Here is a 21,111-nt window from a genome sequence, read left to right as displayed (position 1 = left end):
CTAATGAAGCAAGAGAAATTTGAGTAAGAGATTGAATAAGTAAATTAAAGCAAAGCTGCATTTACCTATCAAGCAAAATAGCCAGAAGGCTGCTGCTTCTTCCAGAGCAGAAGGCAGGCTCGTGCATCAGAAAAACTTCCTCGCATTTTGCAACAATGTCAGTTGGCCTAACAAAAGATACTACCTATTCCTCTAGACCTTCTCTTTCACATACATGTGAACACACATCGTATATTATATATATTTGCGTGCATTCACATAAAAAATGGTGCAAGCCTACTTTTTCCAGTTACCACCCTGACCTCCTCTTCCCTCCAAAACCTGAGCAATTAGGAGTCCTCACAGGCCAAGTTCAGATGCTGCCGTGATCATAGAATAGTTGAAACTCCCAGAATTAATGACTGCAATCACCGTTGTCCCCAGATTTCTCTATATTAAACAGAAAACAACTATGAACCACAACAAATACATTCCTCCAGACAGGAAAGCACTGTCACCGTCTATTAAGAGCAGAAAAGCTACTTTGTTTAGGTGTTTTACATTTCTAGTGTTTTCTTTTCTGCTTATGTTTAATCACAGCCTTTTCCATGGAGTTGGAGTCACTTTTCAGATCTGTTAGTTTAAAGACTGAGAGAAGGAAAAGTTAAAAACAATATAGATGCAGCTCCAAGTAAGTAAACCTCTGTGCCAAAACTTTGCATCTAGTCATCAGGCACCCTCCATACTCAAATGCCAGCAATAGATGTCATAGTTTCCCTGTTTTGTTTCCATCTTTCTCTGTTCAGCATTTCTGCTTTCCCAACGATTAAGTTCATGCTTTTATCATATGCTTTCTCTACCTCCATTTAGTTTTCCAGTTTTGAGGACAGGAGGTTGAAAGGATGCCGAATCACAGTCAGTTTTGCTCGCATAAATTTGTACCTGCTTACATTAACAGATGTTAAACACAACCCCGGTCTCTTGGGTTTCCCGCAGTGCCATCAGGGAACTCACACAGCACTGCTGCATCCCTGCACCTTGAACCTTTCCAGCACTGTCCTAGAAATCCCCCCAGCAGCAATCTCACAGAGCCAGCAGAGGAGGCAGGAGATGCTCTCTGCAGCATTGGATACCAAGTGACTATTCCCATCTAGTCTCTTTGCTTCACTTGCTCTTTCAATTGCAATGCAAGAAGTTAGAATAAAATCCCATCCCCACTAAGGCCAGTAAGAAACACTACCAGCAAAACAAGACAGAGGTTTCACCCCATGGCTGATATAAGCCTAGGGCTACTCACAGTCCTCCAACATCAACAGGAATCTCAATTAACACCATTAGTTTTCCAGCAGATTCAGGGAGCTTGGACTTACACTGTTGGCTTACACTTAAACATCCAATCCAGCTCCAACTAGTGTCAAGGGGAAAAATTGCATTCACCATAAAAACAGCAAAAGCAGGTCCTGGATGCTCACCCAGTAAAGGACTCCATCTTTGCACTGCACCAAATGCCCTCTTTTCAAAGGGCACAGCAAGTCTGCCTTTATTAACATCATCTTCATTACCACTCAGCTCACCACCATGTGAAGCAAGTTCCAGCAATCGCCAGGTGGAGGCTTGGCTAACCTACCACCATGGCAACCCAGACAAACCTCAGCTCAGCGAGGTGAGGATCATCAAGAAATCAGCAGAGCTGCTAATTTAAGTACCAGTCCTGGTGGAGGTTGCCTGGAGCCTCACCCTCATCTCTAAAGTACCTGTAGGCAAATGCTATGTAAACCCAGTAACAGCTTTTGTGAGTCCCATCGATTGAGTGATGAAACTTGTACAGTCAGCAGACAACCAAGGGAGGCATATATTTTAATGGTAGATGTGGAAACAAAGGAATTTTGATTAGCCTTGGGACTGGAGGGGGTAAAAATACTGGTTTAGGATTTTCCCAGGATATGCATATTAAGAACTTGTCTTTTTGCCCTCTGTGTAATTTTTTTTAATATTTGGAAATCAGAATTAGGCCACATTTGACCAAACCTCCAGAGTCTAGCAGGAGCCACAGAGACTGGAGCACAGCGACTTGTTAACTCTTGTACTTTTACTCCTAACAGGATTTCACTAGCGAGCAACGCATTTTCTGTAACACTATCAGAGTCTTAAACAACTGTTTCTCTACAAGCAGGGACCTTTCCCTCCGCTTTGCTTTAAAACCTGAATGCATTGTTTACTTTCTGTAATATGAACTGGAAATAACTTGTGCGTAAAGAAACTCCAACTGTTACACTTCTGAAGCAGCCTTCGTTATCAGTACCAGACTCAAGGAGATCACGACTGCAGGTGATGCTACAAAGAGAGCCGAGATCAACCCCACTAGAAATTGCCCAGGAGAACACACAGGTAGGGTGGGTTTAAATGAGACCATGACTGAGATTATTTCACCCCCAGCATACCCAAGTGAGCCCTTCAGGTCTCCTGAGTGGCCTTTATCCAGCAAAGGAAACGCTCCTCTGCCACAAAGGCTGCCTTACATTTGTACTTGCCACTTTGCTGTGGTAGCAGTAAGTCCTCTACTGTTTGTTCAGCTCTTGAAAGTCCTGTAAAGCATTCACCATTCACCTGTCATGCTGCACGAACTGAGCCCTTTGAAATGAAAATCTAAAAGTAAATGTGTTAGTCAACGGGCTGCTGCTGCAACAAGCGTGCCGACACCAGTGTGAGCCTTCAGGCAGGTAATTCACTTCAACACGAGACGGGCGAACAACAGTATGTTTTATTTAATTAGGATGAACAGAAGAGATAAACCTCACAGCAGGGCGGGTAATGACAACATTTCAAAAATAATTCATGCCCAGGTAACAAAAGGTCAAATTTCAATTACATAAAAAGCTAAAAAGTTGACTTAATAAATCCAAGGGGGAAAAGAAAATAAAATTAATAATTGTACTGCATGTGATTAACAAGTGGCATTTACAAGCTCTGCAAACTGGTCTTTCTGTTGCCTAATCTGTGGCTAGAAAGGAAAAGGTTTTCTTTCTAAGCAAATGCAAACAATATAATGAAGCTACTTATCCCCAGGTTCAGATGGGTATTGCAGTGCTATCCGAAATAAGTCATACAGTGGAAAGCTAATGCCATACACCAATTCACTGTACTGCAAAGAGATTTGTGAGCCTGTTCCAAAAGGCATCACCCAGTTTCCAACCCCATCGGGTCCCTTTGTTTGTATTTTAGAAAACAAACCATTGCAAGAGGTCGAAGCTCGAGCCTTCTGTAGCTGGGAACGTCACAAGAGACCATTTAGTCTCTGCACATCCTTCTGCTCCCTAGAATATCCTCCGATAAACCACCATAATTCACTGCTGCCCATATATATACAGCTAGGTGTTGTCAAAAAGATGTAGTACTTAAAACTCGCATCACCTTATTTGTCTAAGAGAACAAGGAACCAGCTTCTTTCCATTTACTAATGGAGATCAGGAAAGAAAATGCACCAAGAATCTACTTCTGGGCTCTAAAAGTATGTTGAATAAATGCACGCTACAGAGAGCTCGGAGCTGGTCCTCACTTGGTTCCAGCTCCCACCTGCACCCTCCGAATCCGCGTCCACCAATGCACGCACCAAAACCAGACCCTCCCCTCCAGCACCATTTGTCAGTCAAGATTTAGCAGGAGTCTGTAATAGGTTTTATATTATTAGTATTTCATTACTCCAGCGCATTTACTTGGATACAAGGGAACATAATAGCCATCCTTTTTCAGAGGCATTTAAGGAGAATAGTGATGGAGTGATGAGGGGTTGATGTAGGCATTTTTATAAGACAGTTCAATTATTGTGGGTAATTAATAATCTTTTGTTTAAGAGAATATTATAATACATGAAGAAATTTATTATCTTTTAGAGGTTTGCAGGCTAACTCATGAGACCAAGAGATTATTTCTTTTTTTTGAAAGATGTGGTTTGCATTTTTCAAATGTTGTAATGAACTAAAACTGATTCATAAATTGGAATTGGGAGGGAAGATATAAATTAACTAGTTCAGTAAAAATAACCGAGTAAAGAATTAAGAATGCATTTATCAAAATAGAAGTAAATATTTATTCTACAGTATGAGACAGTATCGTCATTCACAGAGCCAGCAGGTGAGATAGGTTTTTTAAAACATTTACTATAATAACTGATCACTGGGTGCCACCCCAAGCACTTGGCTTGGTTAATTTAACCAGGCTGAAACCACTTACCCAGGTTTAACCTAGAAGTTAATTTGGCACCAAACAATAGCTAAAACCAAGCCAAAGCCCCATCTATGATAAGACAATTTGTATTTACACAAGCTTAACGCATCTACAAAACATCATTTTTATATCCAATTCAGAGGATGGCATGAACATCTGCTTTCACTTCAAGACATTAATTTTCAATTATTGAAGAAAAACAAAATAAATCCTGACAAATTACTGGTAACTGTGGAATCTTTTGTTACTCTATTAGTTTATAATAGTAATTTAGAAATCCTACAATTAACATCCTAACAAGAGCTCTCTGATTATTTTTTTGCACGTGTCATCTGAAGTAATTCAGCAGTGAATGATGTTCTTTAACTTGCACTGATGGTACACAGTTTTGAAGAAAAAACCAGGAGGCGTTCTCTGAGAGCTGCTACCGTTACATGATAGTTGTTCTTCCTCAATGGCTTTAGATGTAGCACCATCAGAAATACTATATTTCTATTTTCTCTCTGTTCATTTTTAAACCTTTTGTGTTACCCTTCCCACTCTTTTCAGTTTTTGGCCACGTTTATTCGTTATACTCCCCGAGACCAATGGGAGCAGGCCACAATTAAAAGGTGTTTGCACACAGGCAGGAGTTTCAATCAGTTAAACCACCCAGATCCCGCCCAGGAAAGCACACCGGAGGGAGGGAAAGGCAGGAAAATGGGACTTGCGGAGTTCAGGGGAGAACACTGCTAGGCTTGTAGCAAAATACACAGGCAAAAATTAAAAACTGCAGGCTAATCCCCAAAGGCAGTGCTCGGTATACTGCATGGATTCAAACGCTCTCAGGGCACCAGCCCCACAATGAAACACCAACATCTCCAATTATTCCTAATCCCCCAAAAGCTACACTTGATAAAGAACAATCAAGAGCGTAATCTTATTTGATATGAGTTTTATCAATTTTAGCTGCTGCTTTCACTGTATCAATAAAATTCCACCGAACCTTGAATGAACTGTAAAATTAAAGGATAATCGCACAAGTCTCTTGTATTTGGCAATTATGATTATACTTGTCAAAATTTAATTTGTAGAATGTACTGTTCCAGTACCTTCAGGTTCTTCTCTATCAACTGGGAAAAAAGGAAAATTATATCTTTAAGACAAGTATGAAAGACATTGTTACTTCCACAGTCAACTCTGTAACTGAGCTCCGACATTGTATAATTGACTTTGCAAGCAGAACAACAGCAATATAACAAAGAAAATGTCAGTGTTTTCACAGCGCTAATCTATAGCACTAGGAGGGCCTCCTGCTGTCAGCCAGAGCTGACAATACAATAGCTTTCAAAGGGATATTACCATCACGCTTTTATTCTTGACATCAATCAAGACAAAGAGAATCCTTTTCACAAGACATTCAAAATCAAACCTTTGTATGAGCAGATAGGTAAAACAGCATTCCTTTAAAGAAGATCATTCATAGCAATCAACTAATTGGAACTCAGCAAATGGTTGAAGTATTTTTATTTACTTTGCAGATAACGAACTAGCTAGCAACCCCCCTTTTCTCTTCCTGACTGACACAAATGAGGCAGGTAGGGTGTGAATCAAAAGTTTCTATCAGCATTTTTTGCCAACTGAAAGCAAAAAAATATGACAGCAATTCTACAACTTCAAGTAGGATAACAAATCTAGACTTAATTAGTGCATTCTTTTGCAAAACAGTTTGATTACTGACTAGCACGTTTATGCACAAAATACCCTTGCAAGCTGACAGCAATTTGCAGAACTGTCAAATTCAGCAACCAAAGTGCATCTGATGCTTAAAACCCTGTGCCAACGCGAGCCCAGTCCCCACAAACTGCAGTCGAGTAATTCCTCAATTACAATTACATGGGACTGGAAACCTACGAGTTCCTGTTACCAGCATCTCAGCACTTCACTTGACGGAACAGCTTCCAAAGGCCCCCAGTTGTAGCATGAGAAGCTATGGTTTAATCAACAGGAATGATGAACGCCTGCCTTCCCTAGCCCCCACAGCGGCCTGGGTGCCAGTCGCTCCCCGGAGCTGGCAGCACAGAGCAGACTTTTAAGGACATTGGTTTTGACATCGCTCCCCATCACTTGTAACAGGGGACAGACAGTGTGTTTTGATGTTCACAACTGTGTTATGGTTCTGGGGTTCAAGACCACGTGGTTTTAATGACGCTGAGTAAGCTACAATTCTTCCTTACAGACAACGGATAAAGCCCTCGGCAGATGAGGTTACTGGCAGCAGGGCAAAAGAAGGGTCTGTGCCGAGGAAAATCACTTTCATGGGCTTCGTCTGTGATGTGAAGTAAAGCTTCAGAACAGTGGTTTCCTCCATCACTGCTACCACCACACTGTCACTGAAGCGTTTATTTTGTAAACCAACAAAGACCCTCCTACTTTTACTCCATCCTCATCGATCTGAAACAATCTTCCTTTAAGCCAGGTAGAACTTTGTCCCCAACCACCAGCTATGAGGCTAATATCTTCAAGTTTGCACAAACTAACAGTCAAAAAAAATCAGTGTATTGTACTGCAAATCATAAATCCCACGTCAGCTACTGCTGGAGTTACAGCTGCAGGAATTACTGCAAGTTTCTGCCAGGCTAAACCTGAGACCTGAGAATACAGCACAGGGGCCACATGACCTGCAGCTTTGCTGGCATCCAGGTTTGGTTTGCAATCACTTCATTTTAGATAACGGGCATCTAAGAGCTGCCAACATTTGATACTTCCGTCAAAGTCGGTCGCTTCTTTAATGTCAGACAGCATTGCTCCCAGTTAACGTGCAGTCAACTTGCTTTTTGCATGCAGAATAATCCCTTTCATCACCGGCACACACTGATTCTATTTTAGTGCATAGTCTTTCTGAATGAAAAAGGATGCACAAATCTCAGTAGTAGTTAATAAATAGCAAAGCTGCTATACAAAGTGAAATAAATATACGGAGAAGAGAAAAATGGTAAATTATTTTAAGTCCTAAACACTACACATATATCCACATAATTTATGCTTGTTTTCTTCTCAGTTGAATTGGGAAACCTGTGACCTCAGAGTGCCTTTATTTATTACATCTCAATTATTTCCATGGAAACGTGTACTGTGGCAATCTACTGGGTTGCTAGCTCCCTAGACCACAAAATGTATATGACGGACTTTTTTAAAAGCAGATGATATGGATGAATATAAGGAAAGGAAGAAATTCTTTATCCTACATACACGTATGAGTTGCCTCCTATTATCCAAAATTTCACCCAGATCCAGCTCATTCCTTAGACTCCCTGTTACTCAGCTCATACTAAGACCTGTAATTTACAGCCAGTTTATGCTGAAGCTGAAAACACATTTTTTGTGCCTAGAGACTACAGAAATATTTAGAATCTTTAAAAACAGGGCTTCACCCAGCTCACTGTTGCAAAGACCTTCTAGACATTTCTACATTACAGGGATAATGTTTCTTAGCTATGACTTGCCAGTAAGTTACCTGCTTCGATTCATAAAAATGCTCTTGTAAATAGTGATCAGTTCTGTATTAGAATTAGGGTCAAAATTTCATTATAAAGTATCACCCCCTTGCGAGAGATACTGCCACCTAAAAAGTAATGAGCTAGAAAACAAATAACTAATAAACAGTAAATATCTAACGTTATTATGGCACGAGATGTCAATGTTTACTAACTGAGCTTCTAGAGCAAACACGGTTTTCACTGACATAGAACTATTTCCTGAACGTTAAATGTGACACTTTAGCACAGAAAAATATTTTAAACTCCAGAGGCCTGGCCACTAAACGTGATCCCCTCACCCGAGGGAAGTCACGACCTGAGGCCTGCACCACTGTTCTCAAACTGCGATCCTTTTAGTTTCAAACAACACATTTCAGAGCATCCCCTAGAAATAGCTCTAGCTCTGCCCTTTCTTCCGCCCACGGACTGTAACATTCATCTACCAATTACTGAAGTAGCTCCTTTAGCAGAGATTGTCCGGGATTGTGGAGGGTCACAACGCCACGCTGCAAACCTGCCCCACAGCACAATGCTAAAAGGTACTGTTATTCTGGGGGAAAAATGATTAAGGGTTTTGTATAAAGATGAAGGACTGACTTTACAAAACTTCATAAACATCTGATGCACGTACAACTTACATTGCAATCATCTGTTAAACAGTGGATAAATCACAAGTAATATAAAACGGCCCTGGATGGGGTTTTGATTCGTTCTTTAGCTGGTCGATTAACTGCATGCTACTTTCGTCCACCCGCACGTTATTTAATTACAAACACTTTAGACTTTTTGTTTCATCTTTTGGGCATCCGAAGTTATGATCCTTTTGTGCTTCTACAACAAAGCCCTCAGACCACTGAGTTTGCGACTTCTGCTTTGTGCAGAGGACAATAAAACCTTACCCAACATCAGCTAACCTCCTCGTGGCTGGGAGCGAAAGGCTTTGGAAATCACGCCTTCCCCTCTCGCACCAATTCACTTAAAAGTCAAAAAGCTGGCAAGGCGTGCAATACGGCGTGGGGCTGGTCCCGGCCCTCCCTTTGCGTTTTGCCAGCAGCTGTTTTCTTATGGAGGTAAACAGGAGTTTTTAAACACCCCTTCGCTGTGGATGGTGAAGAACACGCGAAGTTTAATGTTTAACCTTTATTAATGCAGCTCTTACTACATTGGGCTATTGTTTCTTCAAGCCCAAGCAAGTTTTCAACCTGTATCTATCAAATCGGTTTTAATTCTCCCCTTCTTTCACCACCCTTACGCGCATTGGATAGCGGGAGGAAACAGACGGCGCTACTATTCCCAATCATAAAGAAACATTAATTTCAAGCTAACCGGCTAAAACACGAGTGGGCTCCGTTCCTCCCCTCCCCAGCCCGCTGATGCGCCACCGCACCCGAGCATCACCGCGAAACTTTCCTCCCTCCCCGCCTCGACGATGCTACCGGCTTCTTTCATCAATTATCGCGACACGTGTCGCCAGCGAGTCTCGGCCGGCACCGCGGTACCCCCCCACGCACACACACCCTCCCGGAACGGACGGCGGGCGGGCGGGCTCCCCACGCGGGGCATCCGCCCCGCGTGGGGAGCCCGCCCGCCCGCCGTCCGTTTCGGGGGTGGGGGGGCTCCGCCATCACCGGCCCGTACCGGGGGGGGGATTTGCAATCCCCGCCAAGCCGGGACCTGGCCCTGATTGGCCGCGTCGCGGCGGCGGAGGCGGTGGCGGCGGCTGCCCGGGGCCGGGCGGCGGCGGCGGCGGGGGCCGGCGGAGGATGCCTTACCTTTCACCGAGCGGGGCTTGGCTTGCTTCCTCCTGGACATGTCCGGGCGCCGTGGCTCGTCCTCCTCCTCCTCGTCTTCCTCCCGTCCCTGCCTTCCTTTCCTCTCCCTGCTTTCTCTCTCTCCCCCCCCCCACCTCCAAACTTTGCGAGGCGAAGCGGCGGCAGCAGCAGAGGGATCGATTATTTGATTTTCTCACTTCTTTTGCCTGTTGCAATGCGGCAAGTTCAACTCCTCTTTCCACCCCCTCGGGCACCTTCCCCCCGGGGAAAAAAAAAAAAAAAAAAATAAAATCACAGGCGCAACAGTTGCAATATTTTTTCCTTTGTGTTTTGTTTTTTTTTTTTTTTTCCTTCCTTCCCCCCCTTGGATGTGCAAATACTACCGACGCAAATCGAGCCCGGCCCGCGCCCCCACCCGCCTTTTTGTTCTCTTTAAAGTTTGCAGGCGCCCTGCGGCTCTCAGTCCGGCTCGCACTTTCGGAATAATAATTAAAAAAAAAAAAAAAAGGGAAAAAAAAAAAAAAGCAGAGCCCTGCGCGGGGTCCCTGGGTTTGGAGTGGGGGAGGGCGCGCGGGGAGAATGAAGTGTCTAAAGCCACGCGGAGCACCGGCCCCGGCAATCCGGGGCGCTCCGGGGGTGCGACCTTGTTGCGATTTTCCTAAATCCTCCCCCGGCCGCGCTCGGCCCCCTCCCTCCCTCTCTGCCCGCTCGCCCCCGGCTGCCTCTCCCTTCCTCGCCCCCGCCGCTGGCCGGGGAGGGCGACGAGTCCTTTTTTATGCTGGCCGAGGGGCGGCCGCCCCGTGTCCCCGGCGCGGCGCGGCCGGCCGTGCGCGGCGCGGAGCTGGGCGGGCGGGCGGGTGGGCTCCCCGCGGCCGGCCGCGCTCGCCGCCGCCTTCCCCTGCACGCACGCACTTCGCGGAACAAGGTAAGTGCTTCTTTGCATCGATGCCGGGGCCGCTAGCTGCCTCCATGGGTTATTCGCTGGAAGGTGGCACCGCTCCTGCCTTCATTGCTGCCGCTGCTGCCGCTGCTGCCCTGGGTTTTTATTTTCTTTAGCTCTCGCCAGCCTCCCTCTCTTTTCTTTGTCCTGGCTCCTTTTCCTCCTCCTGATCTTGCTGCTGGGGCTGCAGTGCAGACACACATAATAAAGCCAGGCTTGGCTGGAAATGTAGCTGAGTCCCAGCAGGAGGATGTGAGGAGTGGAGTCCCGGCGGGGGAGCGCTCTGATCCCGTAGGGAGCCCCGCGCAGCCTGCGCCGATCAGACGGAGAGAGAGCCAACAGCACCGAGCCATGGACGGCCCGGGAAATACAGCGGCCGCCCGCAAAACGCGGACCGCCGCCGCGGACCGGACTCGCCGCCGCCGCGCGGAGCGGCGCGGAGCGGCGCGGAGCCGCCCCCCCGCCCCGCCCGGCCCGGCCCGGCCCGGCCGGCGGTGGCTCCGCGGCCGGTCCCGCAGCGCGCAGCCCCCCGCGGCGGCGGCTCGAGTTGCCTTTGATCTGCACCGGGGGGGCGGCGAAATCTCCCCCGAATGCGAACGGCTCAGCGGCCGCGGGAAAAGTTGGGGGGGGGGGGGGTGTTAAACACACACCCCCCCCCGCGCCGCTCGGCTGCTTCTGGAGAGCTGGAAGGGAAGATTTATTTACTTTGCCTTTCCCAACGTGTTAAATTTAGCAGGAGCTGGAGTCGCCTGCGCCTCTCCGCTGGGAAGGCTTCTTCTAGAAAAATCCGAAGTGTTTTAAACTTCTTATCCCACGGAGCACTCGGTGCCAAGTTATGAATGAAACTGCTCAAGATAAACACTCGGTGACTTTCTTCTCCCGCTTAGACGGGGCTTGTTCGTTTCACGCAGCCTTCACTGCTTTGTAGGAACACAGCGCTCGCAGCACTTCATCTACTGTACCCTGACCAGCGCGCGGGGAACCACCGCGTCTCCACGCATCCTCTGCCCCGCACGTGATGGGCCTATGCCATCTTGAGAGCCCGGGCGATTGTACATCCCGACGGCAAAAGAGAAGGTGTCTCTAACGGGAGGAATCCGGGGGTTTATTTGCAGGTACTGTGAAAGCAGTGCTGGCAGAAGAATCCCGATCTGGTCGCCGGGCCAGGCCCCCAGGCAGCAGGAAGGGTGCAGGGCTCCCGGCCTGCGCAGGCTCGGATCAGGCAGAGGGGTGCAGGGGGCTGTATGAAGGCACCCCTTTCCTGCTAATGATCGTCACCTAGAAAACATCTGCCTCTTTTCCTTTCTTTCTTTTCCCCCACACCAAAAGAAACACAAACAACTCAAGAATGAGTTTGTCATTCGATCAAGTGAATTCAGTGTAGAACTGTGAAGATTTTTCTTAACGCAGCATCGCATTTGAATGGGTGTTTAGTGGTGATTTTCTGGCTTCTTAAGGTTTGACAGAAACTATTGGGTTTATTAATGTCATAATAAAGGTTTACAGTTCCCTCCTACTGTATGACTCCAGACTACCACCACAGACTGGACATATAGTAAAAAATGTTTCCTATAACACTGCTATAATCAAGATACATTTCCGCTACATCACTGCACTAAGTATCAAATTGGGGGTTCAGAGAGGCTAACCCGGAACAAAGATAGATTGCTAAAGAGCCCGTGGCCCCGATTCCGATCCCAATAAAAAATGGGGATAACTCTAGTCGATGGAGATTCACCGTTAGAAAAGCCGATGCGATACCAGTTTCTATAAAGACATAAGCAGGGTTGACAAGGAAAAAAAAATTGTTGTGATATTGATATACTGAAAAACGCAACCAGGATCATTGGTAAATTTGGTCAGTGTGACCCTAGATTCATATCCGTTCAGCACCGGAGTCGGATCAGGAACTGAATTACTTCTGTATCCTCATCTTATTGGAGAAGCTTAATCCCCAGGCTATCAAATTGTTTCTGTTCTCTCACTGGCCCAATGAATATTTAATTATTCTTACAAAGCAGAACAGCTTCAGCAGGACAGATTCTCATTCCAGAATATGCTGGCAGTTGGGCACTCTCAGAGGAGTTCAGAGACCCAAATTCGAATCCCCGTGCAATCAGGCAAAGAGGGGATTTCAACCTTAGTTTTACACATGCCACTTGGCAAGTAATTCCCAAGCCCCGTTGCCACCCCGAGCTCCTTTGCCATCCAGCCCTCTGCCTCCACATTTTCTATACTTTTTTCACAATAATTTTAAATGCCACAATTAAAGCAAACCATTTCTACAACTTTTCTCCCCTTTTTTAATTCACTAAGAAATGTATAAATTTTCAATTTAAATTCTTTTTTTTACCTTTTCTCTTGCCAGAGGGCCAGTGAGAAGGTTTATTTGCAAGCCCCGACCTGGTTCAGAGCAGCTGCTGGCAAGGTGCGGAGCCCTGGTCTAAGAATCCCGAACCTCTCCCATGAAAATGGTTCAGGCTCACTCTCACGGCTGTCATCAAAGCAGCAGCACCCTTGAAACCACTGCCTTCCATGCTGGCATCTGTTGAAAAATACCCAGTTTATAGCTAGAGATAAAGAAAGCGGCAAGGCAGGTTTGACATAAGAAAAATGAAACACATACATAAATCTGTCTTTAAATGTAGTGCGCACATATATAATTATTAATTCATCCCTCTCTATTATCTTCAAACCCAGGAATACACAGATTTCCTCCAGGCCCTGCTCTGTAAGTACATCTCTGTTCCACAGAGTTTTTCAACATGTGCCCAAATGCTTTGCTGCTCATTGTCACAACACATCGTTTGTGCATCTCCTCCAGATATATGTACAGGGAGTTTATGTGGTTCCCCTAGCCCCTGGTCGCGCAGCCACTCTTGAGCAAAGAAAGCCCCGTAACCCTGCTGAGCCCCCCAGAGAAACACAGAGTTCACCCATCCCGGCTCTCTTCCCAACACCAGAACTTAAACTCACATTGTCATTAAAATAGATACATTCTGAGAGCGCTAATAGCAAGGGAAGACTTCACAGGCTTTATTAAAATATTTAAGGCAAATGACACCAGCCTGTGTGCTAATTTAATAAAAATACATTTAATAATTTAATTTAATTATGGTAATATAAGAATGCAATAAAAATACATTTTGAATCTATTATCAATCTTGTTTCCTCACAAATGCCTTTCTTTTTTATTCCGGGGAATTTTAATAAAAGCGCAAAATCGAGAGTGCCAAAGTGCAGAGCTGTTCTCTCCGGGAGAGAGCCAAGAGCCCTCCTGCAGCTCCGGACAACATCCACGTCTCGTCAGGTTGCTGGGGGAATGTGGATGCTGGATTCTCTGTGTGGAACCCCTTTTGGGGATGTCACTGTCCTATATTATACATGACACAGCTCCTATACTATACACAATGCAGCTGCTGGTGAGAGGGAACCAGTACTGAGATGCAGCGGAAACCCCTGAGCTCAGCATGGCTTGTCTGAAGATGGGATTTGCTGGTGGAGGCAACTGACAGCTTCACAGCATCCGCCATCCAATTCCCCATGTGAGTCCCGTGAGGCTAGCATGGAGGCACCAAGCCCCAATCCAGGGGGATGTGGGGGGCCCTGCCCCTCTGCTCGCTGCCTCCTCAAAGACACCAGTGCTTGTACCAATAGGCTCCCTTTTCATGTAGGGGAAAACCAATACATGCACTCGCTTTTCATGCCAACTAACTTGAGATGACGATTTCCTTTTGCTCTGCTCTCTTCTGCCATGTGCACACACAGTGAACATAATTTTTGAAGTTTGACAACATTTTCAGGAAGATACTACCCATAGCAACAGTAACAACCAGCTCTTTTCTCTTTGGAAAGAGGTTACACCATCCTGCTATCTCAGGATATTATTCCATCCACAGCTGACAGAGAGCATCCGGAGTACTAGCATTTTGGCTTGAGTTTTCCCTAAACGATTGTGTTTAAGGCAGAGCTGGCACAGACAATGTTATCTCAGGTAGTTCCACCCTGGCAGCGTTACAGGAAACCGATGGTTTGGCCTTACTCTGGGAAATGCAGGCAGGACAACCAGCCTAAGACATAGATTTATTGGCATTCAATACTGAGAGCAAAACCTTATACATTTCTATATATAATTATTTTGAAAGTGTTTCAGAATCAGTTTGAAATTACAAGTTACATAAAAATAGCACAGTTGTGTAAAGGCAAAAATAAAAACTTCATGAAAGTTGGGATGTTCAATGAGGACGAACGGAGTTAGGCACCCAATGGACCAAGCCTGCTTCAGGAAATCCAGCCTCAGTAAGGGTTTAAACTTTCTGCAGTCAAAAAGAGGAGTATCTTCAAGACAGAAAAGGACTGATCTGGTGGACACCGAATGACCAGGCAGCACAGGGAGGACCACCTTAATTGTGGAGCAGCCACTAACAGGATCAACCTTAAATTAAAAAATATATCATACTCTTATACCTAATTAAGAGATGCTGCATAGTATCTAAGAGAAATGTGGCAAAATGCTAATGTCCCAGGAAAAGCCGTACAGCACGTTTGATTGGAGGGTTTCTGTGCAGCTAAAAAGACCATGCAAAATGGGAAGCAACCCGTGCCGAGACCTGGTGCCCACAGCACCTCCACCCTCGCCAGCCTGTGGCATGGCAGGAACTGGTCTGGCTGAGTTTTGACAGAGGTGGGAGAACACCTGAGCTCTCTGGATCTGCAAAGGAATACAGGCACATACAGGAAACTATTAAAGGACTGGATTATTTCTTAAAAAGAGATAATGTTTCCAAAGCACACAGCACAATGCACTCATTCAGCAGAGAGTCAAATGTCACAGTGGATACAGCTGCAAGACAGTGTCGCTCTTTATTTACAGTAAAATATGTCAAATAGGGAACACAAAGGCATCGTTGGGACAAACATGGGACTGGAGCACACAAAGGCAGGCGGCATCCACAGCGCATCAGACAACCTGAATAAAAGCCCCGACTACAATACCAGCCCAGTTTCTATGGTGTTCTTGAGTTAATGCCTCCCAACACTTTACATAAATAAATAACTGGCATCCCACGTTTCAGTCATAAGAGAGGACTGACATAGCCTGAAATTTGGGCTACAGAGCAGCAAAAAACAGAGGCGCTCTGGAGGGAGGATCTGCACAGAAAGGAAAAGCTTCATGTGAAGGGCCGTTGGTGTGTCTGCGGGCAGGATCCAGCCAGAGTGCCTGAGTTTACACTTTGGGAAATTACAGTGAAAAGGGATTCAGATGTTATTCAACAGCACTGAAAAACAAAGGGAAAGTTTCACTGTGGCACGCATTTTACTATGTGCAGGACTAAAAGCCTGTTCCATGTGCATGCACGCCGTGTGCACCAGCATTAGCGTTCATACATCTCTAATAAGCACGGTGATTTTAAATTCCTTTTCACTTGTGTGCGGCACTTAACTTCTATCAATCATTTTTCCTCGTGTTAAAGAAGACATACGATGGTCTGAAATCAAGGCAGAGTAAGTGGTGCAGTTAGTGACACTTTTTGAAAAATACTATCATACACTAGAGCTGAATTTAGCTCCAGTATCACAAAATACCAACTGTAGAGGAATTGCGCACACACACCCCTGCACAGTTACAGGAAAATAATCATTACTGACAACAGTGCTAAAGATACAGGCTGGGCAATACCCTACAAACACAAGCAGGTATTTTTCCCTTTCCATAGTTCACCGAGCAAAGTATTCATTTTGGCCTCTTGTTCCAATTAGATGCCGCAGGAAACGGTGTGGGAGTCAGGCAGAGGATCTGCACTTCATGACAAAATCGCCTTTAGCATGAAGAATTTCCCAGGCTCTGCATCTGCCTTTGGAATATTCCCGTAAAGATAACTTATAGCATTATAATGTTACTTAATAACTTACAGTGTTTACTATAAGAAGGTATCAGGTTTCCATATTTTTATTGCAGGTCAGAGAAAGTATCTCTCTGTGATCAGCTTATTCTGGGTTCCTTTCGTTCCCGCTGGACATGGGTCTGTACTGCTTCTCAAAGGACTTGTCTTAAGGGACAAAAAAATATGTTCTGAATTTAAATTAGTTAAACCAGGGTGAAGCCCTGATGTACACAAGGTGATGGATGGCTCCGGGGTGAGCTGGCTGGTGGAGGTACGCCAGGGTCTCTCTCCAGCTGCTGGCTCCGGCGCAACCCCTCGCCGGCTCCTCAACGTCAACTCGGCTCCGCCAAGCTCCGGCAAGGCATTTGTGCAATGAGGATGGGTCACTGCATCTCTTTCCCCGTGAGAGCAGTTCACCGTGCCCACTGAGCCTCCTTCTTTCCAGGGCTGCGATCAAAGAGCTCGTTCACTTTCTGGGGCTTTGTTACTTGGGTGGAAGCTCCCCTTGTACTCAACAAGCATCTCCACGGCTGCCTAATCAGCACCCGTGGCAAAAAATACGATCTAGGATTTATAATTTTATTTACATTTCTATCCGCGTTGCTGACGGGGATAATGTTGAGATACGGCGACAGAAAGCTAAAATGGCAAGGGCAGTGGGCAAAGTGTGGAGAGGCCGGAGGAGAGGAGAGGCACAGCAGCAAGGGCAGCACCAGGAGCTCAGCAAGGGGCTCCAGGGCAAACCATGGCAGCGGCCTTCAGGGCTGTTCATTCTCCACCAGTACAAAGCCATTTAAGTGCACTCTTAAAGCTGAATGCTGTGTACTTTTACATAACTGAAGGAGAACAAATACCCCATTAGCAGATAATTAGCACTTGGACTCAGAGTACTTATTTAAGGTATTATGGATCGACCTCCAGCATTAGGAGTGATTCATGTCCCCATATATTCAGACATCTTTGTTTCTTTTTATGATTATAAATATCTGTGCCGTGTATCTGTGTAATGTTTATGAGATGTTCAGAATTACTCTCCGGAGACAGAAGATTTCTCTTTATCCAGAGAGAAGGTTTAGCAATGTTAGTACAGTGGGCCCATCGCCTTCCCTTACACCTTTTAGTCAAGAAGTCCCATTCACACTAGACCGAAGCCATCTCTAGAAGTGTAAGGTGGATTTCCAAAGCCGTTAAACCTAGTCCCAGCAGGGTGTTAGGAAGTGCTGGGAGGCCTCGGGGCAAACTCACTCCGGGAACTGGACCTGGCAGCACCCACACCATGGAAACGGTCTCAAAATGCCGTATCAAAGACTGCCAAAGAGGAACCGGGCAGCAGCCATCTGGACCAGTCTCCTAACAGCAGCCGAAGAGCAACCTGTCGCCAGGGTCTAGGCTCTTACAAGCATTTTACATGAGGAAGCACAGCTTGCCTAAGAAGTCCTGCATTTCTGAAGGCTTCCACTCCACTGTTAAATTCCCAGCAAAATAATGGGGAGAAGTGACAGGAATGAGAGGACCTGTGGTCCATTCCTGCTCTGCCGTGTGTAAGAAGCAGTCTTGGGCAATCCACTTCACCTCTCCCCACCTCTGTTTCTCCAAAAAACAAACAAAAATAGTAATCCTTGACTACATTTCTACTCCTGACAGCATTAGCCTACCATCTACTACTACTGCTGCTTTTTAAGAAAGCGTGACCAAGTAGAGACACTCACCCTCCGAAGCAAAACCTTCTCACCCTCAAGATAGTCTCTACCATGATAACCATCACCGACAGCTTTTGGAGGCCTCTTGCGTTTAACCTCAGTCGTATGCGAACACTGCTCATAACTGCACTGTAATGTGTCCCAGCTCAGCCCCATCCCTGCCCAACGTCCCCATCCCAGAGGAGAAGCAGCATCCCCTCTGCTTCTGCACTCCCAGACCTGTTCACTGGTCCAGGAGAGCGAAGTCCAAACAGCGGCTTCACGTTAAACCAAGTGGCTTGAGGATGGGCAGCCAAACTGCTGCTGTCACCTCCTCTTCCAGCTCCTTCCCACTGCACCGAAGAAAAGAAAACTGAAACACAAATCAAGCCCTATTCTACAAAATTAATGGTTTCCACTTGCTTCTTTTCTGTGTCTGCTTTCACTCTGTAATTACGCAAAAAGACACGGCATACTGCGTGGTGCTATTGATTAACAAACCCCACAGCTGCACAAGCAGACCCCCAGGCAGTTTTAAAAGCGGCGTCTTAAAGAAAGTTTGTTCTTTAATATTGAGATACTTATGGTCCCCCCTCTGAATCGGTGTGATACCATGAATGAGCTTCTGGTGGGGAGCAGGTGGCAGCGTGAGAACATGCAGTTTTTATTATTGTGAAAAACTTCTGCAGAGATTAATAGAAAATTATCTCCTCGCTATTGAATAATGTGGGATGATGCCAAAAACCGAGGGAAAAGATCTCATTCTCTATTAAACTCAGTAAGATTTGTCAAGTAGTTTCTATAGAATCTGCCCAGATTTTTACAGATCTCTCTTGGTTTCATCCCTCCGTAGGGGTTTTGGAAGGGTCACAGAATATTTTCCTATTATCAGCCCCACTGATGTCCTGTTTAAATTACTATGATTGGCAGTGTTTATTCTTATCTTATTAGGTTTCCTTTCTTAGATAGAAAGAAATAAGCCTTATCAGTGAGAAGGCTTACAGTCAGCTGGGCAAAATAGGAGAGGCCAGAGGCTATTAAGAGAGCTGGGTGTATTTACATTTATTTTTAGGGTTTTTTTTTTAAATCCTAAAGCACATTTTTAAATGCAGCAGTGCAAATTCTCAAAATATGTGTAACAATACCACTTTAAAAATTGCCCTGCTATTTATTTTATTTGGTTATCTTGCTACGCTGCCCAGTATTATTGTTGCATCCTCCAAGCAAGCACCAAACGCCCAGGGCCCTGGCGTGCGGCGTTTCCCAGAGGCAGGCACAAACATCCAAGAGAGCTACAAAAACCTCCCGCACCTGAAGCCTGCACACTTCCCTGGGCAACCACCACTGCTGCCTTGGGGTGAGCCTGTGCCACGGGACCAGCCTCCCAGGGACTGCGAGGTGGCTCCGGGCTTCCTCGGGCCGGCACTGCCACGGAGGTCTTTGCCGTGTCCCGGTGTGGCATGGCACAGCACAGCACGGCATGGTACGGCAGCACCGGGGCAGCTCGGACACCGCCACGCTGCTGCCCTGGGCGCGGCGAGACCGGCAGCGGGGGGCTGCAGTGCTGAGCGCCCGTGCCTGCGGCTCCCGGGGGAAAACCGAGCCCAAAGCGGCCGTCGGCCCGTGAGCCATTTCCACTCGGGAAACAGCACGACGTCACCTCCCGGCACGTCCTCCTGAGAGGGGAAAAACCGCATCCCCGTGAAGACACGCTGCGAGAAAGGAGCCCGGTGCACTTCTGAGGCCATAGCTCTGGTGTCGTGCCCAGCCCCGGGGCGGCACTTCGGGGGCAGGGGGGACGGGATGGGACGGGACGGGACGGACACACTCATCAGCGGCGCAGCCGGGGGTGCGGGGGCCACGCTGGGAGCAGCTGGACGGGCCACGAATTCCTGCCGGCGGCCGGCCCGGCGGGGCATAGCAACGGGAGCCGGGGGAGGAACATGAAGCAGCGGGAGCTGTGAGAAAGCGAGCGGCGCCGCGGGGCGAGGCGGGGGCGCGGGCGGGGGGACGGAGGGAGGGGGCGAGCGGAGCAGGCAGGGGCGGCGAGGCCGGCGGCGCGGAGCGCCGGCAGCGTGGGCTCCCCCGCCGTCAGCCGGGAACGGACAGCCCCTCCGAAAGGAGTTGTACGCCATCCCAACCCGCCGATTCGTGTACCGCTTTGATTCCCGCCAGCCCGCGCCTGGGCTCGCTCCCCTCGGAGTGCAGAAGGGGTCTGGGTCCCGGCGGCACACGTGCCTGCTGCCTTCAGCCATCCCAAACGTTACCAGCACGTTCCCGAGGAGAGCAGCCGCAGCCGCAGGCACGTGATGGTGCTGGCGGCCGAGAGCGCCGGCCCGGCATCCGCCGCCAACCCCGGCGCCGCTGGGGGGGGGGGGGGGGGGGGGGGGGGGGGGGCTTCGCCGCCGCTCTGTGTGCGGGGCGGCCGCGGGGGCCGCGCGCCCGGGCCGGGCCGGCCGGGGAGGGACGCTGCCCCCGCGCGACCGGGGGCGGCCCCGGAGGGCCTGCCTCGCGGACGCACGCGCGCTGCCGCCAGCCCCGCAGCGGGACGCGGGGGGGACTGCTGCGCTCCCCGCCGCAGCCCACCGCTCCCGGCCTGAGGCGCAGATTAACTCCCCCCCCCCCCCCCCCCCCCGCCATTTTTGGGCCGAGAGTCTTTCACAACCCCGCTTTCCTGGCCAAGGATCTGTAACGGCATCGCCCCCCGGCGCAGGGCGCGGGGGCCGCAGCGCTGCTCCCCGGGCGGGCAGGTTCATTTCGCAGCGCCGAGGCACCGGGGTAGCCCCTGCGCTCGGCGCAGCCATTGCTGTTTCGCTCAGGGTCCAGCTCCCAAGACGAAGCAGCCCTCGCCGGGCGCAGTCACTGCTCTGCCACTAGGTTTCATGTCAGAAAAGATGTTTTACTGCACGTGGGTGTTGTTCCTCTGCGTGAAGAAAATGTTAATCAAACTGCAGAGAAGACACAATAGCTGTACAGATACATTAAATATCTAGTTACTACGCAATAAATAATAAAGTTAATCTATTTGACCATACTCTGCTCAAGTCATACCCTTACAACCAATCAATAGCAATAAGACATAACATTTGTATGAGGCTTTGCCTTCTCCAAGTG

General features: G+C 47.6%; 1 protein-coding gene across 1 annotated transcript in view; it reads right to left on the bottom strand.

Annotated features, from left to right (window-relative positions):
• ZNF423 (zinc finger protein 423) overlaps window positions 1–9,510 on the bottom strand; it is a 234,886-nt gene extending 225,376 nt beyond the window's left edge. Inside the window, exon 1 of the mRNA XM_059824774.1 lies at window positions 9,494–9,510. The gene's annotated coding sequence lies outside the window, so the exon portion shown is untranslated. The remainder of the gene's footprint in view (window positions 1–9,493) is intronic.
• Between the last annotated feature and the right edge of the window lie 11,601 nt (window positions 9,511–21,111).

The sequence above is a fragment of the Gavia stellata genome, chromosome 15 (assembly GCF_030936135.1).
Source record: "Gavia stellata isolate bGavSte3 chromosome 15, bGavSte3.hap2, whole genome shotgun sequence".
Lineage (NCBI taxonomy): Eukaryota > Metazoa > Chordata > Aves > Gaviiformes > Gaviidae > Gavia > Gavia stellata.
Note: the sequence above shows the minus strand (reverse complement) of the source record. Positions and strands in the feature narration are given on the sequence as shown.